This window comes from Heterocephalus glaber, unplaced genomic scaffold, assembly GCF_053883595.1.
Source record: "Heterocephalus glaber isolate CG9 unplaced genomic scaffold, H.glaber_assembly_v1.0 deba00001532, whole genome shotgun sequence".
NCBI lineage: Eukaryota > Metazoa > Chordata > Mammalia > Rodentia > Bathyergidae > Heterocephalus > Heterocephalus glaber.
Window position 1 is genome coordinate 31,945,711 of NW_028258330.1, and position 25,948 is coordinate 31,971,658.

Here is a 25,948-nt window from a genome sequence, read left to right on the forward strand (position 1 = left end):
TGTTGGTAGGTTTTCCTGACATGGCACCTCCTCAACCAGAAAGGAGACAAGGCAGACACAGATCTGCTTTCTCTTTGTATCTCCTGCTCCTAAGTCAGTGTCTATCAGCTCCAAGTAAGGTCTCAGTGGTTATTAACTAAATGATTGAATTGAAAATAGCAAAATACTAACAATGAGTACTAGACTGAAGCTCAGAAGAATTAGTACACTACATAGAACAAATATAAAATGTGAAAGGAAAACATAACTAGTGGGTGGCAAAACAGATAAAGAATAGGAATAAAGGATACCAAAAAAGGGAGAAACTGAATTTCCTAATATGGAGGAAATGAAAGTTCCTGCTTTGGCTTTGATGATAGCAAATAAACATATAAACAAATGTTAATTTAGCATTAGGAGAATTCAAAGGATTTGTTCACCTTAAAACTTTGTTTAAAATCTAAAAGGAAGCAAAGAATATTCCAAAAAACCTAAGGCATAGTGGAAAAGATACAACTAACATGAAAACTAAGAAACAAATACTATTGCAACAGGTATTATCAAAAACAAGAATAAAAGATAAATATGCAACTAATAAACTTGAACAAAATAATCTGGAGGAAATGTTCATTTTTTAAAAAACGTATTAGTATATGTTTGCAGTACATAATGATTACATTCTTTGTGGGTAGTTGGTACATGTACATAATACATCTTAATTTGTTTTACTTTCCCTTCCCCTCCCCTTACTCCCTTCATCTATTGGTCCACTAAAGGAATTTTTTTTAAAAAAGAAATTAGATATTTTGAAGCAAAAAAATACTTTTTTGAAGGATTCATAAGAAACTATCAGGAACTGTGACTATGGGAGGGGGATGTTTGCCTAGGAATAGGAGTAAAGAGAAACCATCTTTTTACTACATCCTTTTATAATTTTAAAACTATTATATTTCAACAAAAACTTTCTGTGAATAGACTAAAAGTGATTAAATGTAATTACATGTTAAACGTAACTACAAAAGAAGAAAACACATAAAATTAGAAAAATGGACATAAAAAGCAACAATTGTAAAAGAATTCTATGTATATATTAGTAAATTTAGGTCAAACTGAATAGGTGTATTTTCTTTTAAAAATAAAAAATTCTGCTGGGTGTGGTGGCACATGCCTGTAATCCCAGCAGTCCGGAGGCTGAGGCAGGAGGATTGCCATGAGACTGAGGTCAGCCTGAGCTACATAGCAAGACCCTGTCTCAAAAATCCAAGGAAAAAGAATTCTAATATTGACAAAAATAAAATACCTAACTAGACTAAAACTTTTTAAAAAATCAATTAAGTATACTCCACCAAAGCAGATAGTCTCTCGTGCTTTATTAATGAATCCTTTTGACCTCTCCATAACTAAATAACTCACATGTTAAAGAAATTATGCCTAAAATAGGTTAAGATATAGGTTATTCTATTTTATTCTACTACCATGATTTGAAAACTGCATAAAGAAAAAAAAGCTGTAGACACAAGCTCACTCATAATTCATGCACAGAAACCTGAAAGAAAATAATAAACAGATTCAAGAAATAAATTTAGTGCATGTCAACATGTACTAAAAATATATTTTAAAATCCAACATGTTTTTAATTTTAAAATTCTAAAACTAATAATAAAGGTATACATTCTTAACCTGATTAGAGTGCCTACTTAAAACCAAACGTCAAAAAAAACCCAAACAAACCAAACATCAATATTATACTTCAAGGGAAAAAACAAGCTACAGTGTCATTAAAAATAGGCACAAAATAAAGAAGCATTCTGTCATTACTATTAATCAATACAGTATCAGATCATCCTTCCAATACGATGTAATAGAAAAATGAGTTAGGATACAAAACCAACATTTAAAAATCAGTAGCTTTTCTATAACACCAATAATAGAGTACCTGAGAATGAAATCTGGAAAATAATCTCATTTCCAATAGCTTTAAAAAATAAACTAAAAAATACTTGGTTAGGAATTAACCTAAGGGCTGGGGATATAGCTCAGTGGTGCTGCACCTGCCTGGCAAGTGCAAGGTCCTAAGTTTGATCCCCAGTACAGGAAAAAAAAAAAAAGGAATCAACCTAACCAAGGAACTGGAGACCTGGAGATCATCATGATAAGTGAAGTAAGCCACCTCAGAAAGACAAGTATCAAATGCTTTCCCTAATACTGTATGTGGAATCTAAAAAAAAAAAAAAGCATGAAAGTGGAAGGGAGACTATTATTAGACAAGGTAAACAAGAGGGTGGGGAGAAGGGAGTGCAAGAAAGGGTAATGCCAGAATGGAAAAAAGTGATTAATTATATCGTTATGAGAGCATGATGTTGACATGAATTTATTGAGGTGAAAAGGTATCTAGTATACTCTATTAAGTGAAACAGTATGTTACAAAACAGTAGATACAGCATTACCTAATTTTTTATTTTAAAAAATCCACTAATATATACAAATATCAAGAGATTTTCTAGAATGGTGTTCATTCAATTGTCTTAATCTATCTCTGGGACTGAGATGCTGAGCACATTTTTCTTTTTGTTTAAGAGTGTTTTTTGACTTGTGCTATAAAAAAATTTCTGAGTGGAGGAAATTAAGAATTGCTGTAAGTGTGTGAAGAGATGGATATGTTAATTAGCCTGGTTGTAGTAATCATTCCATAATGCATATGTATCTCAAAACATGATATTGCACATCTTATATATAATATATAATTTTGTCAATTATAGTTAAAATGGAAAAATAAATGAGTGATACATATAGAGTAAAGGCAGAGATGAAATCTTTTTATATACAATACCACTATAGACTTACAAAGCCCAAAGAAGTAATTTAAATGGTTATAATGAATTTAAGGTGATTAGAGTCACCACCAATATAGAAAAATAAATAGTATCCCTGGTGCCCAAATATGAACACACGTGAAAGTCACCTGGGAAAGCTTTTAAAAACATTGATACCCATAACTCATCCCCCAAAAATCTGCCTCAGAATCTCTAGGGGTGGAATCAGGCATTAATATTTTATAAAGTTTCTGAGGTGATTTCAATGTGTAGCCAAGTACAGCTACCCACTATTATATATTTAATTATTTAAATAGCCAAAGATGCAATACAAAAAGTGTAAGCAGAATAATATCTGCAAATGGGAAAACAAAGGCTGCTGTAAGGGAATAAGAATTCAGAAGAGGAAACATAACTGGAGATATAGTTAGCTACTGGCAAATATATCCAGTCTATTGCAGTTTAGCCTAAGCAGGCAGTTAACAATCAAGCCATTGGAGAGGCACATGACCCATGGCCACAACAGATTGATGGCAGTGAGAGAACATTAGTCCCTGTCTAAGTGCCACTGAGTCCCTATCCAAATGATGAGGATTTAATAGAGGCTGAGGTGCTACAGGATTAACTGCATACCTGTATGAAGCTATATGTGAGATAAATTCCTACAAATACAATTTCTGAGTCAAACAGCATGTGCCTTTCTTTTTTTCCAGTATTGGCAATCAAACCCAGAGCCTCCCACATGCTAGGCACTACTGAACTACATCCTTGGCCCATGATATATACCTTTAAAAGTGAGAGGTTAATTTTGAAAGATCTTAAATATGAAATAGAAATAACATGATATATAGTCAAAATATTGTCCTACATAGATAAGAGTGAACCCCCACTGCAACCGGTAGTCATCATACACAATGTCCTCATCCTAACAGACCCCTAACACAACAGGCATGGGCTGTTGTGTTGCTAGGGCTCCTGGTAATCTCTGTCTTGACCACTGAATTCCTCTTTCAAGTCATTCCCTATTTGAATCATTCTAACTCTTTTCTTGCTTCACAAATCTTTTACCATCAAAAGCTTTTCCAGACATTTCTGTTCAATACTTCATGTCTGGTTTTTGAGTATAAATATCTGATCTGCCAATTATAAACCACAGTTCTAAATCACATTCTAAATCAAAGCACTTTTTTTTGAGGATTGAACCTAGGAAGTGCTGAGCTATATCTATACCCTTCTTCCTTTAATTCTATTTAAGACAGGGTATCATTTAAGTTGCCTAGGAGAGCCTTGCAATTCCCTGCCTCCTAAGTAGCTGGGATCACAGGCCTGCACCACTATGCCTGGAAAGGATCTTTTTTTTTTAATGGAGAATCGAACTCAGGGCCTTGCACTTGCCAGGCAGGTGCTGCACTGCTGAGCCACATTCTCAGCCCCGAAGATCTATTTTTGACTATGTTTTTAAAGCCCTCATGCTTATTAAACTTTAATATGTAATTTAAGATGCTTCTCCCACAATGTTTTTCCTGCTATTTTCAATCCAATCACATCATCTCTAAATTTACATGAGTCTCCTAATACAAGCATGCTTCATTCATTCATTCAACAAATACTCGCTGGGCATCTATTCTCTAGCGCTGTTTTAGACACTGTGGATAAAGTTCTTGTCCTCAGAGAGCTCAGGAAGAAAAGGTATGTGAGTGTGAAGGCAGGGCAGGCAGGTAGCTAATCAAACAACTATACAAAGAGTAGCCAGATGCTGATGACTGATATGGAGAAAGTAAAGCAAGATACAGTGATTCCAGAGTGTGGTAATGCATAATTTTCAATTGAAGGTGTCATGAAAGCCATCACTGGTAAGGTAATTTTTGGACCACAAACATGAAGGAGGAAGACAGGAGCCAAGGAGATTTCTGACAGAAGAGGATTCCAGGCACAGGGAATAAGTACAATGGTCCAAAAGCAGAAGCATTCCTGGACTGACTGATACACAGTCAGGCCAGTCAATGTAAGGGTGAGCAATAGAAAATGTGTATCTTATAATATTTTTAGTTCAGAGGGTTGATACATAAGGCCACTAAGTAGTTTTATTTAATTTTAATAGTCAAAGAATCATCAAGCCAGAAGTTATCATATATCCAAGAGCAGCCCTGCTACAATCCATGACTGAGGTATAGGAAAGACCCTTACTATCAACACTGCTGGGCAACAGGTTCCAGAGATTACAACTGTGGGAAAATTCATGGGAGTTTGTGGAGGAGTAATGTTGCCATGGAGCTGTCTAAAAATGCTGTGACACCTAGCTTCCAGTCTCCTATACCATCGATGACTCTGCCTTCATCTCCTGCCCTTTCTTTCCAAAAACTTTTGTTCAGAATACCAGGGAAGTTTCTTCACTTTATAAGGTAAAATAATGTAAAATAATTTCTTTATTTATTAAGCATTAATGGCTAGGTGTGGTGGTACATGTGTATAATTCCAGCACTCCGAAAGTCTGAGACAGGAGGATTGAAAAGTTTGATCCCAGTCTGGGCAACTTAGTGAGACCCTGAAAATAAAAAATAAAAATGACTGGGGATGTAGCTCAGTACAAAAGCCTTGGGTTCAATTCCAGTACCACACATACATACCTACATACAAAGTATTACTGGGGCATATCTATTTCATCAAGTGAAGTCTATTTACACTGACTGCTAATCTGGTTTATCTTCTATATTAAATTAACATTTAAAATGTTTTCTATTTCAGAAATGCCACACATATTGCAACTAGAGAAGATGGCTTGGATAATTGGTATTCATACTAATTTTCAAACCATATGTTTTGCACTCAGACTAAAAGCTGGTACTTGACTTAAACCTACACATCAGAGACACAACACACAACTCTGCTTTGACAATACCCAATGGTCAACCTAAGGTATAGCAGATTCCTATCAAATGATCTAAGGAATCATCTAACTATATCTTCAGCACAGATTTTTAGGTTAATCCAAAAATAAATAATTTTATCAAAGAGCTCAGCAATGAAAACTGACAAGAGAAAGTAAAAAAAATATTTAAAAGCAATGTACAGACTAACTATGGCTATCGCAACTTAGGCATTACAAAGTTATGGTAAATAATGTACAATACATTAGTTAAAATTCAGAATCATGTTACTTACCTGGGAAATATACTTTTCCTTTACTTCATTGTTTTCTCCAATTTCCCCCATAATGTAATGCAGCCTAATACACATCTTTAAAAGTTCACTCATTGGTTCTACAGCTGCAGTTTCAGTCCTATAAAAGAATCACATATCATCACTTCATGAAAAGAGAAAGCATATTCTAGGAAGCTGAATTGTCCAATCTGATTACCCTCCTTTCCTAATTCACATTTATAACTATTCAAAACAAAGGCAGGTGGTAAGGACAAAAAGATACAAACCAGTAATTTATAACTATTTTAAAAAGAAGAAACTAGAATATATTAATGGAGGGCCAGGGATATAGCTCAGTGACACCATGCCTGCCTGGCAAGCACAAGGTCCTGAGTTTGATTCCCAGTACCACCAAAAAAAAAAAAAAAAGAGAGAGAGAATATATTAATGAAAGCAAGGTAAATTCTCTCTGAAAACAGAACAAGATAATTCATTAAAATCTGTAATTTTAATACTTTTTCTACCAATGAATCTCTCTCCCTCCCTCCTAGCTAGACATGAGGTGGCCTGGCAGAAATGACAAGATTAAGTAATGTGTGCCCTTGGTATATTACAGACCTTGGTACATTACAAAGGATCAGAACTATGAACATCTATCTGTGAATATAAACAACTTGCCCCTCAGAAAAAAAAACATCTTTACAAAAGGGAGCCTTCTACACTGCTGGCAGAAATGTAAATCAGTATACCCCCTACAGAAATCAGTATGGAGGTTCCTCGAAAAACTAAAAATAGAAATACCATTTGACCCAGCTACACCACTCTTTGGTATATACACAAATGAAAGTCAGGATATTATAGGGTAGTGATGGTAAACCTTTTAGGGCTTTTAATGATAACAAACAGCCCACTGTAGCATGCATGCCTTAGGTTCACCACTACTGTCACAGGGATACCTGCATATCCATGTTTATTACAGGACAATTCAAAAACACCTGAGATAGAGTACCAGTGTAGGTCCCCATCAACAAAAGAATGGATAAAGAAAATGTGGTAGTATATATATATATAAATACAATGGAGTATTATTTAGCCATAAAGAACAAAACTTATGTCATCTGAGGGAAAATGGGTAGAAACTGGAATTCACCATGTTAAACAAGGGAATTGGAAATTACTGCATTAAGTGAAATAAGCCAGATCCATAAAGACAAATCTTTTCCCTAATATTTGGAATATTTTTAAAGAGTGGCATGAAAGTTGGGCTGGGGATTTAGCTCAGTGGTTCTGCCACCTGCCTCACAAGTGCAAGGATCCAAGTTTGATCCCCAGTACCAAAAAAAAAAAAAAAAAGAGTGGCATTAAAGTAGAAAGAAGACTGTTATTAGACAAGAGGAAAAGAATAAGGGGGAGAGGAGTGTAAGAGAGGGTAATGGGAATGGATAAGATCAAAATATATTACATGCATATATGAGAACACCATATTGAATTCCAATATTTTGTAAAACCGATAGGCACTAATAAAAATATATTTTAAAAAGCATCTTTGCCAATGTACCTACTAGTTTTCACTAGCATTCTCACATCTTTAACATATACTTATCTATTTTTTACAGTTTGACAATCTTCATTCTAATATTTTATAATTAATCCTTATAATGATAGTAGTAGGTATATTCTATTATTCTAATCACCCAGATGAGGAAACTGAGGCACACAAAAGTTAAATAAATTACTCAAGGAAATGCACTACATGCTATATTTCTTTTCAAAGGCAAGAGTCCCCGAGAAAATATAATTTTACAGTAAGGTAAAGTTTCATCCATCTTTTTTACTTTCTTTTACTGCTGTCTTGGTATTTTTAGTTAAAGTAGCTGAAGGTCTAGTTAACTTCTGTTGAAATTTTTTCCAATTCATAACTTATTGAATAATCTAAGTTCTAATTCTACACAACTTAAAAGCTCACCTTTTCTTATTTAAAAAATTATCATGGCTGGGCACAGTAGTTCATGCCTTTAATACCAGCTTATCAGGAGGCGAGGCAGGAGGATCATAAGTTCAAGGTCAGTTGGGCAACTTAGCAAGACTATGTCTCAAAACAAAATTTTTAAAGGGCTAGGGATGAAGCTCAGTGGTAAAGCTCTTCCTGCCTATATAAGGCCTTAAGTTCAAACCCCAGTACTGAAAAAATTTTCCTATGAACCTCAGAAAAAAGAAATCTTTCTAATGTTGTGGAAATCAGAAGTGATAATTATTTTAAGCTGAGTAAGTCTTCACCCACTATTTTAGCTTATTACAGTTCAAATATTTTGCTATACATATCAGATTCTCTTATAACTTTAAAATCACAAAGGCCTTGCTCAAACAAGATACGGTATTTCTTTTACTCCTTAATTCAGTTGATTGGAACACGATGCTAATGATGTCAAAAGCTCTGGGTTCAATCCACCAGACTACCTAGCTTTGTCTGCTTCACATCTAGAGACTTAGCCTGGATAGCATAATTTGGCCTTTTTTTTCCAGTACTGGGGATCAAACTCAGGACCTTGCACTTGCCAGGCAGGCGTGGCACCACTGAGCTACATCCCAGCCCATGTAATTTGGGTCTTAAGAAGAATCAGGTGGGAGTACCCAAAATGAATAGCATAAATACATTTGAAAAGAGAAATGCCAAAGAAGCACAGCCAAAACATCAGCCTCATCCATTGGAAGGAAGAAAGGGAGGGAGGGAAGAAGGGAGGAAGGAAGGGGAGAGGAAGGTTGGTTCATATCAACAACAAAGGACTTCTAGATTTTTGAGTAAGAAACGCTTCTCAATCTCAGAATAAAACCTAAAGATTTTCCTTCAAAGACAAATCAGGTATACATTTAAAAAAGAAATTAATGTTTTTAATATTTGCATAGACTTTGCTTGATTGATCTGAAAATAGCATTTTATTAATCCTGACACCAATTCTACTAACAATAAAAAAAATTTTGCAATGGTTTTTTTAAAGTATCACAAAAATTTCTACTGATGCAACACTGAAAACCACCAGAAAAATGGCTGCAATTCCATAAGTAGTTTTTACTAAGATTCTTTTAAAATTATTATAAATTTTCATAAAACCAAAAACTGTTCTATTTCCAAATAATATGAAGTTATTTTAAACAAGCTTTTTCAAACTAAATGAAGAAGCTAACCAGTATCATATCTGTTTACATTTTAAAATAACACAGGGCCCATTCAAGTAGATTTTCCCACCTCAACAAATAAAAATGAAAAAGCAGAACTACATTCCTCAGTTGCTAATGTGGGGAAAAACCCACTTGGGATCATCTTCGAGATTTCCTGCCCACAGCTAAAAAGAACTTCCCAGTGTACTAATGCTACAAAACACATGGGTTCCAACAGTCACAAGGTAACTATGACAGCAAAGGCATAGTTATTTGTGAGATCACAGCAACTATATGATGTAATTTTTAAATTGAGGTAAAATCCACATAGCATCATATGAACAATGTTTTTAAATGGCATTTAGAACATCACAATGTTACATAACCAATTACCTCTAGCTAGCCCCAAAATATTTTCATCAATCCAAAATGAAATCTGGTACTCATTAAGCAGCTACTTAATAACAGTAATAGCATAGAGTTAACTAAAGGTCCATAAGGCTTAATGATTATACTAGTAAAGATAGAGGGGAAGGGTACCAAAGAATGAAAAATATGAAATTTGAAAAGTTAATTAATGGATGATGAGGAGGAGGAGGGGAAAGTGCAACAGAGAAAATCTTGATAAGGGCAACCCACACAGATGGAGAACCTGTGCTGGCCCCTGGCCGACTCTGCACCCATGGATTCTCCCCCCTGGCTGAGGTCATCCATAAACTCCAAGCCCATTATGTGCTCTGCTTCCTTTCAATACTGGGCAGCAGAGGCACCAACCAACAGACCAACCTGACCATAGATGAGGCCAACGCCCTGAGAGAAAAGGTAAGCATGGAAGAAAAGCTAAACATGGAAAAGTGGACAGCTCCAGGGAGAAATAACAGACCTGGCCTGCAGCACTAGACCCTCAAAAAGTCAATGGAGAAAATCATGACTTGCTGGATTCCATGAATGCAGATCCTGGAAAGAAGCCACTCCTGAAAAACACAGAGGAATTTTGTAAATTGGCTCAATTTTCATTTTTTCTTTTCTCTTTTCTTCTTGGTTTTTCTTTCAACAGCTTTTTTTGGGAGTTTGGGGTTTCTTCTCTATTTTTTCTTTTGTCCTTTTAACTTTTTTCCTTATTTTTCTTTTTTCCTTTATTTTTCTGCTTTTTCATCTTTTTCTTCATTTTTAAATTTTACTGTTATGTTACTTTCCTTTTACTCCTCAATAGGATGCCCTATCTCATTTTTCTCTCCTTCTCCTCATCTTCAGTTGTCTCAGTGTGTAAACCTATATAATTATTCATCTTTTTTCTATGGTTAAGGGTGGTACAATATTGGTTCTTATGGTGTGTCAATATCCAGTTTGTCTTTTATGCTATTATTGTTGCTGATTTTATTATTATAGCCAAGGTGATGTGATTGTTGCTGTTAATTCGTCTTCTCAGTATGCTAATAACTTTGTGTCATTAACAATACTACTAAGAATATTATTGTGCCTTTGTGTCATTAAGAATACTATGGCTCATTCCCAGAAAACTAGATACTGGGCCAAATATATCAGAGCCTCCCACCCAAATAAATGGAGGTGGTTGGATCCTGGAACAGAGGCAAAGGCCTTTAGTTAGCCATATCCAGAGGGCATCCTGAAAAGCAGACATTAACCAAAAAGTCTCCATACTAACAACAAAGCCTTCCCCTATAATCAACCTGCAAGCCCCAGCACAAAAAACAAAGAAACAAAAATAAAAACATGAGAAGACAAGGCAACAAAATACATCCAAAAAATCCCAACTCACCCAAAACTGAGGCACAGGACATGGAGGGGAAAGAAATCAAAAGCCCCACAGCTGAATTAGTCAAAAGGATAACAAGGACAGATTTTTTAAAAAATAGATCAATAAATTTCCTGATGAATATAAAAAGATATAACTAAATAGATAATTGTCCTAATATATAATCATAAAATAGTGAGTCTGTGGAAGACACTAATAAAAAGCTAAGTGAACTAAACAAAACAATATAAAACATGAATCTCCAGCACAGAAAAGAATCAGAGTCCATAAAAAGGCACCAAACAAAAGTTCAGGAGATGAAAAATTCTGTTGAAAATATGGGCAGCAGATTTGACCAATGGGAAGACAATGTTTCAGAACTAGAAGACAGGGAGGGTGTTGGTGAGAGATACCATAAAAACAATAAGAAAACGTGAAAAATGGACCCAACTGCTGCAAAGATTAAGACTAGTTGAAATTAGTGAAAAATCAGAAGATAGCACAAATGGCATAAAAATGTATTTACTGAAATAACACAAAAAACTTTCTAAACATAGGAAAAGAATTTAACATACAGCTAAGTGAGGTATACAGAACTCCAATAGCCATGAACAGAAAACCTCTCCACAGCACATCATACTCAAAATGCCAGAAAAGTGACACAAGAATGGAATTGTAAAAGCTGTTTGAGAAAAGCAATGAATCACTTAAAAAGCTAACCCCATGAGAATTAAAGTAGACTTCTTAACACAAACCTTAAAGGCCAGAAGACCTTGGAGTAAAGTGTTTCAAGGCCTAAAAGAAAACAACTTCCAACCCAGACTGATGTATCCTGCAAACCTATCTTTCAAAATTGATGGGGAAATAAGATATTCCATGATAAAGGACATCTAAAGAAATTTATGACCACTAGACTAGCCCTCCAAAAAATTCTCAAGGATATCCTAGAAACAGAAAATGAAGCTAAAAATGCCAAAAAGTCCAACTGAATGAATACAGCAGTTAAGGTGAGTCGTTAAGAAGAACAGAAAATCAGCAACAGGAAAATAATGCAGTGACAGGAAGAAGTCTGTACTTTCAGTAGTAACTCTCAACATGAATGGTCTTGAATTTTCTAATAAAAAAGAAAAAACCAGACTGTCAGAATAGATCAAGAAACAAAATCCAATTGTATACTGTATACAAGAAACACATTTAACTCAAAAAAGAAATTCATAGACTAAAAATCAAAGGATAGAGAACAATGTTGCATGCAGAGAATCCCCAAAACAAGAGTAGCTGCTGTATATTCAGAAAAGTGGACTTTCAAGCCAAAACTGATCAGAAGAGCCAAAGAAGGTCCTTACATATTAAGGGAACAATTCAACAGGAAGACTAAAAAGTATGAACGTATATGCATCAAACAATGGCACACCCAACTTCATAAAACAAGTACTACTGGACATAAAAGATCAGATAACTATACAACTATAGTACAGAACCTCAGTACTCCACTGTCACAAATAGAAAACTAGACAAAAACTTGACAAAGAAATAGCAAAGCTGAACAGAGCCTTCAAACAAATGAATGTAACAGATATCTCCAGATTGTTCCATCCAACAACAACAGATTACATGTTCTTCTCAGCAGAACATTGAACATTCTCCAAAATAGATTATATACTAGCCAATAAAGCATGCTTAAATTCAAAAGAATCAAAATTATACCATGCATACTATCAGATCATAGCCCAGTGAAACTAGAACTCAATGATAAAAAATCCCATAGAAATTATGCAAATGCATGGAAATTAAACAATATAGTCTTGAATGATAAACGGGTCACAGAAGAAATCAAGGAAGAAATAAGACAGTTCGCAGAATTAAATGATAATGCCAATACAACATACTAGCATTTATGTCACACAATGAAAACAGTCCTTGTCAGGTGTGGTAGTACACACCTATAATCCCAGCACTCAGGAGGCTGAAGCAGGAGGGTTGCCACAAATTTGAGGCCAGCCTGGGCTCTACAGTGAGTTAAAGACCAGCCTGAATTACATAGCGAGGCCCTGTTTAAAAAAAAAGAAAAAAGAAAAAAGATAACAGTTTTAACAGGGAAGTTTATAACTGTGAATGCCCACATCAGAAAAACAGAGCAAGCCCAAATAAAAAACCTAATGATACAACTCAAGGTCTTAGAAAAACAGGAAAAATTCAAATCCAAAGCTAGTACAAGAAATGAGATTATAAATATCAGAGCAGAAATAAATGAAATGGAGACTTAAAAAAATACGAAGAGGGCCGGGGATTTAGCTCAGTGGTTCCGCCACCTGTCCCACTAGTGGAAGGACCCGAGTTCAATCCTCAGGACCAAAAAAAAAATACAAAGAATCAACCAATTGAAGAGCTGGTTCTTCAAAAGAATAAATAGATGAACCCTTCATCAGTCCCACCAAAATAACAAAGAAAGAATCCAAATCAATGCAATTAGAAATTTAAAAGGAGAGGGCCAGGGATTTAGCTCAGTGGTGTCACCACCTGCCTCACAAGTGCAAGGTCCTGAGTTTGATCCCCGGTACCAAAAAAAGAGAGAGAGAGAAATTTCAAAGGAGAAATCACAACAGACATTGGCAAAGTCCAGAAGATTTGTTAACAAACCTATATGATAAATTCTTTATGCCAAATTCTGTAAACCTGTACACCAATAAGTTGGAGAATTCAGAAGAAATGAATACATTCCTCATACATATGAATTACCAAAAATAACCAAAAAGATGTTAAAACCTTGACTAATCCAGTAACAGGTAACAAAATTGAAGCAGTAATAAAAACCCTACCAACTAAGAAAAGCACAGATCCTGATGGATTCACTACTACATTCTACATGATCTTCAGGAAGATCTAATGCTAATACTCTTCAAACTATCTAATGAAATTAGAAGAAAGGAATACTCCCCAAAGTCATTCCTGGAAAGCTAGCATTACCCTGATCCCCAAACCAGAAAAGAATCCAACCAAAAAAAGAGAACTACACATCAATCTCTTTAATGAACATACATGCAAAAATCCTCAACAAGACACTGGCAAACAGAATGCAATAAATCATTAAAAAGATCATACATCATGACCAAGTAGTGTTCACCCCAGGGATGCAAGGATGGCTCAATATATGCAAATCAACATCACATAAACAGAACCAAGGACAAAAATCACATGATCAATTCAACAAAAAAACCTTTTGACAAATCCAACATCTATTCATGGTAAAAACCCTAAAGAAAATAGATGTTAAACCTGGGATTCAGCTCAGTGGTTCCACCGCCTGCCCCTCAAGCACAAGGACCCAAGTTCTATTCCTGGTACCAAAAAAAAAAAAAAAAGAAAGAAAATAGATATCAAAGGAACTTATCTCAATATGATAAAAGCAGTTTGTGATAAACCTGCCAATATCGTTATTAAACAAGGCAAAATGGAAAGCTTTCTCTCTAAAATCAGGAAAAAGACAAGAATGTCCACTATCACCAAACTTGTTCAACATAGCACTTGAAATATTAGTGAGAGCAATCAGGCAAGAGAAAGAACCAAAATTGATATGTAGAGGAAAGCAAGAAGTAAAATTATCATTATTTGCAGAGGACATGATCTTCTACATAGAAGACTCACCAAAAGACTCTTAAAACTAATAACCAAATTATATCCTGTAGCAGGATATAAAACCAACACACAAAAATCAATAGTGTTCCTGTATACCAATAATGAACCCCGAGAAACTAGAAAAACAAGACCACCAAGTAAAATTAAATACTTAGGAATTAACCTAACCAAGAAATGAAAGACCTCCACAATGAAAACTATACTACTCTGGAAAAGGAGATCCATGAGGACATCAGAAAATGGAAAGATAGCCTCTATTCTTGGATAAGTAGAATCAATATAGTTTAAATCCTCATACTTCCAAAATTAAAAGAGAGGGCCAGGTGTAGTGGTACATGCCTATAACCCCAGCACTTGGAAGGCTGAGGCATGAGGACTGCCATGAGTTCAAGGCCATCCTTAACTACACAGTGAGATCCTGTCTCAAAAAACGAACAAACAAACAAAAAACTAATAGATTTAATGCAGTCCCAATCAAAACACCAACAGAATTCCTCACAGAATTAGAAAAAACAATCTAAAATTCATATGGAATCAGAAGAGACCCAGAATAGCAAAAGCAATCCTGGAGAACAAGGGCAAACTAGAATCCCAGATTTGAGGTTATATTACAAAGCTACAATGATTAAAACCAGCATGGTACTGGCACAAAAACAGATATGTGAATCAATGGAACAGCTTTTAAAAATGCAGAAACAACCCCAAGCATCTTCCACTATTTGACCTTTGACAAGGGGGCCAAAAACATATAGTGGAGGAAGGATAGCTTCTTTAATAAATGGTCCTGGGAAAATTGGCTAATTGTAGAAAATTGAATCTAGACCCATATCTCTCACCATATGCTAACTAAAATCAAAATAGATCAAAGAGCTAAATGTTAAAATAGAAAAACTTAATCTGATGGAAGATAAAATAGGTAAAACTCTTGAAGGCATAGACGCAGGCAAAGACTTTCTGAACAGAACCCCAATGGCACAAGAAATAGTACCAAGAATTAACAAATGGGATCATATCAAATTAAAAAGTTTCTGTACAGCAAAGGAAACTACCAACAGAATGAAGAGAGAACCTACAGAATGGGAAAAAGTTTTCCAAGCCATTACTCAGATTAAAATCTAGGATACATAAAGTCAAAAAGTTAGACCCTCCCCCCAATATAAAAGTCTCAAAGAAAAAATGGGCAACTGAAATGAACAGACATTTCTCAAATGGCCAATAAATACATACGGCTATGATCAAGACAGCAAATAAATATTGGTGAGGCTTTAAGGGAAAAAAGGAACCCTTCTATATTGTTGGTGGGAATGTAAACTGGTGCAACCACTATGGATATCAGTATGGAAAGTTCTCAAAAACTAAAACTGGAGGGCTGGGGATTTAGCTCATTGATGCCTCCATCTGCCCCACAAGCACAAGGACCCAAGTTTGATCCCTGGTACCAAAAACAAAAAACAAAAAAACTAAAACTGGAAATTCCATTTCATCCAGTTGTTCCCCTTCTATGGATTTTTCCCCAAAGAGTTAAAAGACATATTACAGGGGCCGGGGATTTAGCTCAGTGGTTTCGCCACCTGCTGCACAAGCGCAATGACCTGAATTCGATCCCCAATACAAAAAAAAAAAAAAAAAAGACATATTACAGTGATACATGTATATTCCTGTCTATCATAACACAATTCATAATAACTAAATCTTGAAAGTGAACTATATATCCATCAACAGATAAATGAATAAAGAAAATGTGGAATTTATACATAATGGAGTACTACTCTGCCATAAAGAAGAATAAACTTAGGCCGGGGATGTAGCTCAGTGCCACTGCACCTGCACCACAAGCACAAGGTCCTGAGTTTGATCCCTTGTACCAAAAGAAGAAGGAGAAGGAAAAGGAGAAAGAGAAGGAGAAGGAGAAGGAGGAGAAGGAGATGGAGATGAAGAAACTTGAGTCATTTGCAGGAAAATGGGTGTACTTGAGACCATAATGTTAAGTGAAATAAATCAGACACAAAGCTTAAATATTGCATGGTAAACTCTTATATGAAAAACTCAAAATATAAAGAGCAAAATAAAAGAAAGGAAAAAGGAAGATAGATTTTGTTCAAATGGGAAGGGGAAATGGAGAAAGGGGAGAATGAGGAGAGAGAAAGGGAATAAAAAAAGAATTAAGGCCGGGGATTTAGCTCTGTGGTTTCACCACCTGCTGTGCAAGTGCAAGGACCTGAGTTCAATCCCTGGTATTAAAAGAAAAAAAAGAATTAAGATGTTTTATGTACATGTACCAACTCCTCACATGGAATGTAATCATTGTGTAATCCAAATATGTTCTAATAAAAATAACTAAAAAAGGAATCCTATTGAGTAAAGGGAAATTAATAAAAGTAACAGAAGAGAACAAACAAGAAAAAGAAAAGATAGAAAATAAAGGAAAAAAGAAAAAGAGCTAAGCATGGTGGCACATGCCTATAATCCCAGAACTCAGGAGGCAGGAGGATCACCACGAGTTCGAGGCCAGCCTGAGCTACATACTGAGTTTAAGGGCAGCTTGGACTACATAGTAAGATCTTGTCTCAAAAAAAAAAATAGAAAAGGGCTGGGGATTTAGCTCAGTGGTTTCACTGCCTGCTGCACAAGCGCAAGGACCTGAGTTCAATCCCCAGTACCAAAAAATAGAAAAAAGAAAAGGAGAAAAGAAAAAGAAAAAAATCCAACCCCATCCCAAAATGAAGAAAAAAGAAAAAAAAAATGAGTCAAATAAAAAATTCCTCTGTATTTTTCAATAAATGACTTTTTTTCCCCCAGTATCTGCAATCTTGGAGTCCAGCAAGCCACAATTTTCTCTTCCTAGTTTTATAGTCTGCGGGTTTGTGAGATGCTCCTCCTGCTCCAGAAGCCCCTCTGTTCATTCACCCAAGACCATCCAAGCGGAGGCATGTCCTTGCTCATGCTGGTAGATGGGAAAAGCAATTAGACTGTTGGTCTCTGCTTGATGTAGGACAGAGGGTGGGGATTAAAGATTGCTAGACTTAATGCCAACACTTTCAGATTCAGCTGCCTCTGAAAACCACACTGACCAGGCCTGGTTTCTTACTATGGAGGGCAGGGACAGGTCCTTCCCTGCTTGAGCTTCAACTTCTCGGGGGGTCTATGTCTACCCCATACCATCTCTGCAACTGTGTCCTGTAATTGTCTCTCACTCAATCACTGTGGGAGAGTAACACTAGGAACCCTGAAGAGGAGTTGTTCTGTGGCTCAGTCTTAAAACAACCCCTTCCCAAAATTGTGCCTGGTTAAACACTGGCAATATAGCAAGTGCTACACTGAGTTTCTCCCACTGTAGCCTGCCATTTTCAAGATAAGATCCCAAGCTGGTTTTGTAGTTTACAACACCTGTGGGCTTTTCATGGGGCTCGTGCTACTGGCCAGGTCCATAATTTTTCCCTAGTTCTGCCAACTCTCCAGGGCTTATCTTCTCTCCCTGGGCATTGGCCTTGTCCACACTCAGATCAGACAGTTGAGACTCTGCTGCCCCAGCCAAGGACAAGCAAAATGTGGCTGCCTCAGAGCTGGTGGATACCCACAGCTAGGGCATGGAATCCATGGGTGTGGAGCTGGCCAGGGGCAACATGTGGCTCTGTCATTGTCCACCATGGGGTGTGGCTCCACTATCCTAAATTTTTATGTAGGCCATTACTCTATATTTTTCTTTTTCTTTTTTTTTTTTTTGCTTGTGTTTTGATGTCATTTCTAAGAGCACATTACCAAATTCAAGGCAATGAAGATTTATCCTTATGCTTTCTTCTAAGAGTTTTATAGATTTTGCTCTTAGGATTTGGTCTTTGACACATTTTGAGTTAATGTTAGTTAATGGTGTGAGGTTGGGGTCCAATTTCAATAGATATCCAGTTATCCCTGTACCATTTGTTGAAGAGATTATCCTTTCTCTATTGAGTGGTCTTCATATTTTTCTCAAAAATCAATTGACCATAGATATATAGGTCTGTTTCTGGGCTCTCAATTTTATTCCACCAATATATCTGTCTATTCTTATGCCAGTACTACATTGTTTTTTTGTTTTGTTTTGTTTTGGGTACCGGGGATCGAACTCTGGTCCTTGAACTTGCAAGGCAGGTGGTGGAACCACTGAGTTAAATTCCCAGCCCAGTACTACATTGTTTTGATGATAGCTTTGCAGTAAAATTTGAAAGTGAGATTCATGAGTCTTCCAACTTCATTTTTCATTTTTAAGATTGTTTTGTCTAGGGTCATTTGCAATTGCATATGGATTTTAGAATCAGCATTTCCATTTCTGCACAGAAGACCACTGGAATTTTGATAGAGACTACACTGCATCTTTAGATTGCTCCAAGAAGTACTGTCATCTTCATAATATTATGTCTTTTAATCCAAGAACATGTGATATCTTTTCATTCTATGACATAATGTTAATGTTTAAAGTAATCTTTAAACCTCCTTTATTTTTGTCCACTTCTATGTTTATTTTCTAACACCATGGAGTAATTCACAAATACAAAGTTTACTTTTGCCATGGACAATCCATTATTTATACCTCAGGAATGGGTGTTAATTATTCAGGGTCTTACTGTTCCCTTTTGTTAATAAGAAAGGTTATAACTCAAGAATTTTTATTTCTTTGATTTGTAACTGTTTCATCATCATCAGTTACTAGCAGAGGGGTTGATAGATATGAACCATATTTGTTCACCGATAAGAGTAAACTCTTTAGGGCCAGGGATTTAGCTCAGTGATTCTGCCACCTGCCTCACAAGTGCAAGGACCTGAGATGGATCCCCAGTACCAAAAAAAAAGTAAACTGTTTAACAGACTTCACAGAATGGTAACAGGAACACTCATAGAATTTATTATGAAACATTAGCTACTTTGCCAAAGATCTTGCTCAAAGAAGCTTGGGTAGTCAGAGCTTAAACTATAATTCGGTGTGGTGGGGGGACTTTAAAAGTCTTTTCTTTAAAAAAAATTTCAGTAGAAGTCTATGAGAGAACAGTCACTTCAAGTTATAAATATACCTTGGGCTGGACACAATCTGATCTTTGCTCTCACATCAAAATTAGAACTGAAGACTACATAGTAACCTAGAAAAAATAACTATGGAGCTTTCTAAGACTAGCAATTTCAAGAAAATTATATATTCCCCAAAAGCAAAAAAGTCACTTGAGACTAGCAGATGTGAGTCTGAGGAGCAGTGACTGGTTCAGTTCCCATGTCTGACGCCAACTTTTCAAAGCTTCAGTTTACACTTCCACTCAATGTATGAACCATGTAAGACTCATGGTACAAGATGATCCAGCAATCAGAAAAGGTTTTAAGAATTAAATTGCCCATAAATAACTTCAATCAGAAAATACTATCTAGTGTTGAAATAAACAAACAGCAAACAAATTCTGGGAAAAAGAAATCCAATCCCATGTATTCTGTAATATATAATGAAACCAAATGCTATAAAAATATCTTCTGGCAGGTGCTTGGAGTCAGTGCTTTGGCAGGGAATGTTAGCTAATGCATATTTAGTAATTCTAAGTCTATTTTTATTTCTTGTTTTTTACCAGAAACTTTAAGTTGAAAAGAGTAAGACATAAGGAGGGATGGATATGATCAAAATATATGCACTGAACTCCAATATTTTATAAAATTAATAGGTACTAATCATAAAGGGAAAATAATAAAGGGAAAGAAGTAAAGTTTAAAAATAGGCCTAGGAAAAATTGAGAACCTGAATAACCAGGTAAAGACCTGACTCAAAGAGGCAAAACCAGACAACATACCCAGGATAAGAAGAGTTGAGTTAGGATATATATATATATATATATATATATATATATATATATATATATAAATATTTGCTGACTGAATCCCATACTAAGTGGTGAGAGAATCCCTGCAGCACAAGTATGAGCAAGGCTGGTCAGAATAACATCCATAATTCTCATGGCATAAGTTTTGCCAAAAATTCTTCCAGAACCAGAAAGCCCTTCTACTATCACAGGTGGAAAGGGCTTCTTTTATGATACTTCCACTGCCTAATGGGATCATGTAATTTCCCATCCTCTAAGAGAGTTTAACTTCGTACTTCTCTCTCCACATTTCCTCAGCTCCACTGCACTCATTTCACTTCAACTGAGTATCAAGATTCAGGAGTGGGATAAAAGGACAATGCCTGAGGAAACAGGGTAAAGGCCACATTCTCTTTGGTTGCTAGTGATAGCACAGAGGGAAATAAACTGCATAAGAAATGGGGAGTAGAGTGTTTTCTGTGTTCTAGTCTGTCACAGAGAGAGCTATCCTGCGTCTCTCAAACCCAACACTCAGAATTCAGTCTGTGGTTCCTTTGAGAATATCCCCCAGCAAAGTCATGAAGTATGTGCCCCCTACTCCAAGAGTCAAGAGTCTGGGTTTTTTATTAGCTTGTGCTGAAAGAGCAGACAGGGGCCACATATAAAATATTATCAGGTGCATAATACTGCTCCTCAGCCCAGAAGGCCCAGCAGAAGGGGCCCAGATCAGTATTCTGGGAATAACCACTGCAGGGCTGTCTGTCTGGCAGCTGGAAATGCCTGCTTAACTCTCAGTACACTCAGGGCTCAGCATTCTCAGTAACTGCCTCATCCCAAAACAACTGCATGATTTGAGGCTATGTGGTGGTGGCTCTCCTGGGCCCTGACTGGGTACTCTGAGTTCTCTTGACACTTAGCCATTTTTCCTTTCCTCTTATCCTTTCTTTTGTTTCTGTAAAAGGGGCTTTCAGTTAATTTACACCCCTGCCATTCTGTACCTAAGAGCAGAACTGCTGATGTTCCCACGTGGGATTTGGCAGGCCTGCTTCAGTGTTGTTCTCTGATTTCTCAGTGATGGTCCTAACTAGGACGTAACAAGCTTCTGGAAACCAGGCATTTAAGGGCTGGTTTGCAATCTCTGCTAGTCAATAAAAGGGAAGAAGAAGTCATGCCAAGATTTATAACATAGCTACAAACTAATCAGCCTCAATTTTAAAATAGCCAAAATCTGGACACATGTCTGGCTATGAATTTGTCAACATAAAAATGGATAAACAAATTGCTGTAATCATACAGTAGAGTATTACTCAGCAATAAAAAAGAATAGTTACCTAATACACAAGTGGATAGATCTGAAAATCATGTTGAGCAAATAAAGCTAGACATAAAAGAGTATATGATTTTGTTTGATGGAGTTCTAGAAATGTTAAAATATGATAGTAACAATCAGAAAAGAGAATACCTTTGAATGATGAAAAATGACAATACGGTGCATGAAAGAACTTTTCCAGGTTGACAAAAATACTCTATGTATGGCTTAGTGTGTGTTTATATCAATGTAAACATTTCTAAAACTTATTGAACTATACACTTAGAATCTGTATCTTTTGCCATACGTAAATTAGACATCAATTATTTTAAAATTTAAAAGTTTAAGAGCTAGGTGGCCAGAGTTTTAGCTCAGTGGTTCCACTGCCTGCCTCGGAGGCGCAAGGTCCTGAGTTCGATTCCTGGTACCAAAAAAACCCCAAAGTTTAAGAGCTAGGTATGTAAATAAGTGGTAGAGCCTAGTATGTAGCAGGCCCTGGATTCAATCCCCTATACCACAAAAAAGAAGAAAGAAAAAAGTTTTAAAGTCTATTTTAAATGACATAGAGGCAATTTTCTATCATATTGCATCTATGTGACTAACATTCTGCAAAAGAGGTAAGATACTCAATGTATTCAAATATACCTCTTCAAACAAAGGATAAATCTCTTTAAAGTTGTATAGGAACATATCAATGAATTTAACCAAATCTTAATACTTAATTTACATAGAGAATTCCCTCAAGTTTCTCTTACTCTAACCTGTATGTTGAATTATCTTCAGCACGTCAGCTAGGTGTAGTAACTCATACATGTAAGCTCAGTACTTTGGGAGGCTGAGGCAAGAAGATCACATACTTGAGACTAGCCTAGGCAACTTAGCAAATAAATTAGACACTGTCTTAAAATAAGAAATAGAGGTGTGTGGGCTGGGTAGCTCCTGGCTGACTGGAGCCCTGCTCCGTCCGGCTCGCCATACCCACCTGCAACCACCAAGACAGTGAGGACCCCTCAGCACACCCACCGGCAAGCAGCTCCCCCAGCCCCACCTGGCTCTGTCACTACCTGGTTCCACACTACAGGGGCGCATAAAGGCCACTGTCCTGAGCTGCAGAAGTGAACAACAGATAGAGGCCCTCTCTCAGGCTATTTGATGAAAACTGAAGCCCACTGGAAAACTGAAGAGAATCTCTGCAATAAAGGCACATAAGACCACAGTACTTGGTAGATTGGAGAGAACATCACCTCCCATGGGAACCTGGACTATCTTCATGGGAAGGGCAGCTGGAACCTGCAGTACAGCTTTGCAGAGTTTAACCCTGCAGGAGGACAGGGAGCCCAACTTGGGACTTTCAGCCAGGAATCTGCCTGAATTTCACAGGTCTGCAACTGGCTTGCTAAGACTCATTGACTTATATCTGCACACTGCTGCCCACATTGTCTATTGTGACAGTAGAGACAAATCTTGAAGGAAGTCCTTCATTTTTATCTTTTATTTGTTATTTTTAAAATTATTATTAGTATTTTTTTGCTCTTATTTTTAAGTTTTATTTTTTTCTACTCTTTTCAAATTTTTATTTTTGTCTTTCTTTTCTCCTCTCTCTCTCTCTCTCTTCTCTCCCCCCCCCCCTTGCTTTCCCACATTGTTCTTCATCTTCCTTCGTGTTCCTGTTCTGGCCCTAATTCATATTTCTTCTTTATTTTTCTTTCTCTTGCCTGTGTCCTCTGGCCTCACTGCTAACCTTCCCCTATCCTTCTACCTACCTATCCCTTCCTCCCCAACTCCTTCTAACTCCCCATCCCAAAGGGTAAAGTTGCTATATTGAAGAGTTTATTCACCATAAACATATGTTGGGTCCTCGATTTTGACTTAATTCACACAGTTAAAGGTGATAGATTAATAACTACCACAAATTGTCATTTTCTAAAAGGTACTTGAGGCTATGGTGCTGCTGTTTGTATCACTTGGGCTAAGATGTTGTGATTGATCTAGTCAGTTGTCCTTCCTGGTATAATGAAAATGAGATAGCCTCAGAGCCATTAGAGACTCAAAACCTAAAGACCAGCTATATCTGGAAGACACCTCTGAGAAGCAATCATTCTATAAGGGTTCTAAGTGCAAGTAACAAAGATACTTACAATAAGCAACTTTGGAGTATCAACCCAGGAACTAAACCAAGGACAATACCAAAAACAAAAATGAGAAGACTTTTAAGCAAGGCACAAACTCAGACTTCCACCCCACAAAATGCAAATTCTGGGGGAAACACGGTGGAAAAGTCTGAAAATCAACCACCTGGACACCCTGAACTGATACCACAGGAAGTAACAAAACAGATAAATGAGGCTCTAGAAAAATTCAAATCAGAAATAATCTCCCCGATAACTACAGAGATGGTGAGCAGAGTGAAAGACATGATTAGAGACTCTAGAACAGAAACAGATAAAAAAAATAGATGAGCTCAGAAACATGCTGGAATCCATGAATGCCCAGCATAAGAAAGAAATGGAATCCATGAAACAGATTCAAACAGATATCCAGGAGATTAAAAACTCCATTGAAAGTATATACAGCAGATAAAGGGAATGTGAAGATAGAATATCAGATTTAGAAGACAGAATTGTGGTTAATGAAAACGTAATTAAATATTTACCAACAAAGAAAAGCCCAGGTCCTGACGGCTTCACTGCTGAATTCTACAAGACATTTAAAGAAGAACTATCACCATTACTCTTTAAACTCATCAAGGAAATTGAAAGGGAAGCAAGGCTTCCAAATTCATTCCTGGAAGCAAGTGTTACTTTGATTCCAAAACCAGAGAAAGACTTGACCCACAAAAGAGAACTACAGGCCAATCTCCCTAATGAACATAGATGAAAAAATACTCAACAAGATACTGGAAAACAGAATACAGAGGGTCATCAAGAAGATCATAAACCCTGACCAAGTTGGATTTATCCTGGGGATGCAAGGATGGTTCAACATATGTAAATCAATAAATGTAATACACTATATTAACAGAGACAAGGACAAAAACTATATGATCATCTCAATAGATGCAGAAAAAGCATTCAACAAAATCCAACCCCCTTCATGATAAAAACCCTACCTAAAAATGGAATAGAAGGTCTTTATCTCAACCTGATTAAGGCTATCTATGAAAAACCAACAGCCAACATCATACTAAAAGGTCAAAAACTGAAAACTATCACACTAAAATCAGGAATAAGACAAGGATGCCCACTATTACCACTCCTGTTCAATATAGTTCTGGAAACATTAGCCACAGCAATTAGAAAAGAGAAACCAATAAAAGGAATAAAGATAGGAAAGGAAGAAGTTAAACTGTCATTATTTGCTGATATATGATACCTTACATAGAAGACCCAAAAAACTCCACCAAAAGACTTCTAGACTTAAATGACAGATTCAGTAGAATAGCTGGATACAAGATCAACACTAAAAAAATAATAGCTTTCTTATACACAAATAACAGACTCACTGAGAGAGAAATTAGGGAAATAATTCCTTTTACAATAGCATCCAAAAAAATGAAATATCTAGGAATCAATCTAACAAAGGAAGCAAAAGACCTGTATACTGAAAACTACAGCACTCTGAAAAAAGAGATTGAAGAGGATATAAGAAAATGGAAAGACATCCCTTGTTCCTGGGTAGGGAGGACCAATAAAGTGATAATGGCCATATTTTCAAAACTACTATATATATTTAATGCAATGCCAATTGAAATTCCAACAATATACTTCACAGAACTAGAGAAAACAATCCAAAAATTCATTTGGAACCAGAAGAGACCTAGAATAGCAAAAGCAATTCTAAGCAACACAGACATGGCAGAGTGTATCACAATCCCTAACTTGAAACTATGCTACAAAGCTACTGTGATAAAAACAGCATGGTACTGGCAAAGAAACAGACCCGAGGATCAGCGGAATAGATTAGAAGACGCAGAAACAACTCAAGACATACTCAGCCACCTCATCTTTGACAAAGGAGCCAACCATCCTCACTAGAGGAAAGATAGCCTCTTTAATAAATGGTGTTGGAAAAACTGGATTTCAACCTGCCAAAGATTAAAACTAGACCCATATCTATCCATGCACTAAACTAAGATCAAAGTGGATTAAAGATCTAAATATTAAAACAGAAACACTAAACTTGCTGGAAAATAAGTTAAGTAGAACTCTTGAAGACATTGGCATAGGAAAAGACTTTATGAACAAAACCTCAGTAGCACAGGAACTAGCACAAAGAATCAACAACTGGGACTTCATCTTATTAAAAAGCTTCTGCACTACAAGAAAAACCACCAACAGAGCTAAGGGAA

At 36.4% G+C, this 25,948-nt stretch overlaps 1 protein-coding gene across 17 annotated transcripts in view; it reads right to left on the reverse strand.

The window, feature by feature from the left end:
- The window catches only part of Zhx3 (zinc fingers and homeoboxes 3), a 158,418-nt gene that overhangs the window by 98,318 nt on the left and 34,152 nt on the right, over positions 1-25,948 (reverse strand). For 8 of the 17 annotated variants that reach the window (XM_087188999.1, XM_004874036.4, XM_087189001.1 and 5 more), the window contains exon 2: positions 5,955-6,072. The exons of 1 other annotated variant lie outside the window; for it this stretch is intronic. The gene's annotated coding sequence lies outside the window, so the exon portion shown is untranslated. Of the gene's footprint in view, positions 1-5,954; positions 6,073-9,177; positions 9,925-9,972; positions 13,588-25,948 lie in introns of those variants that run through there. 8 more of the 17 variants (XM_021251573.2, XM_087188993.1, XM_087188994.1 and 5 more) reach the window with 3 other exon arrangements.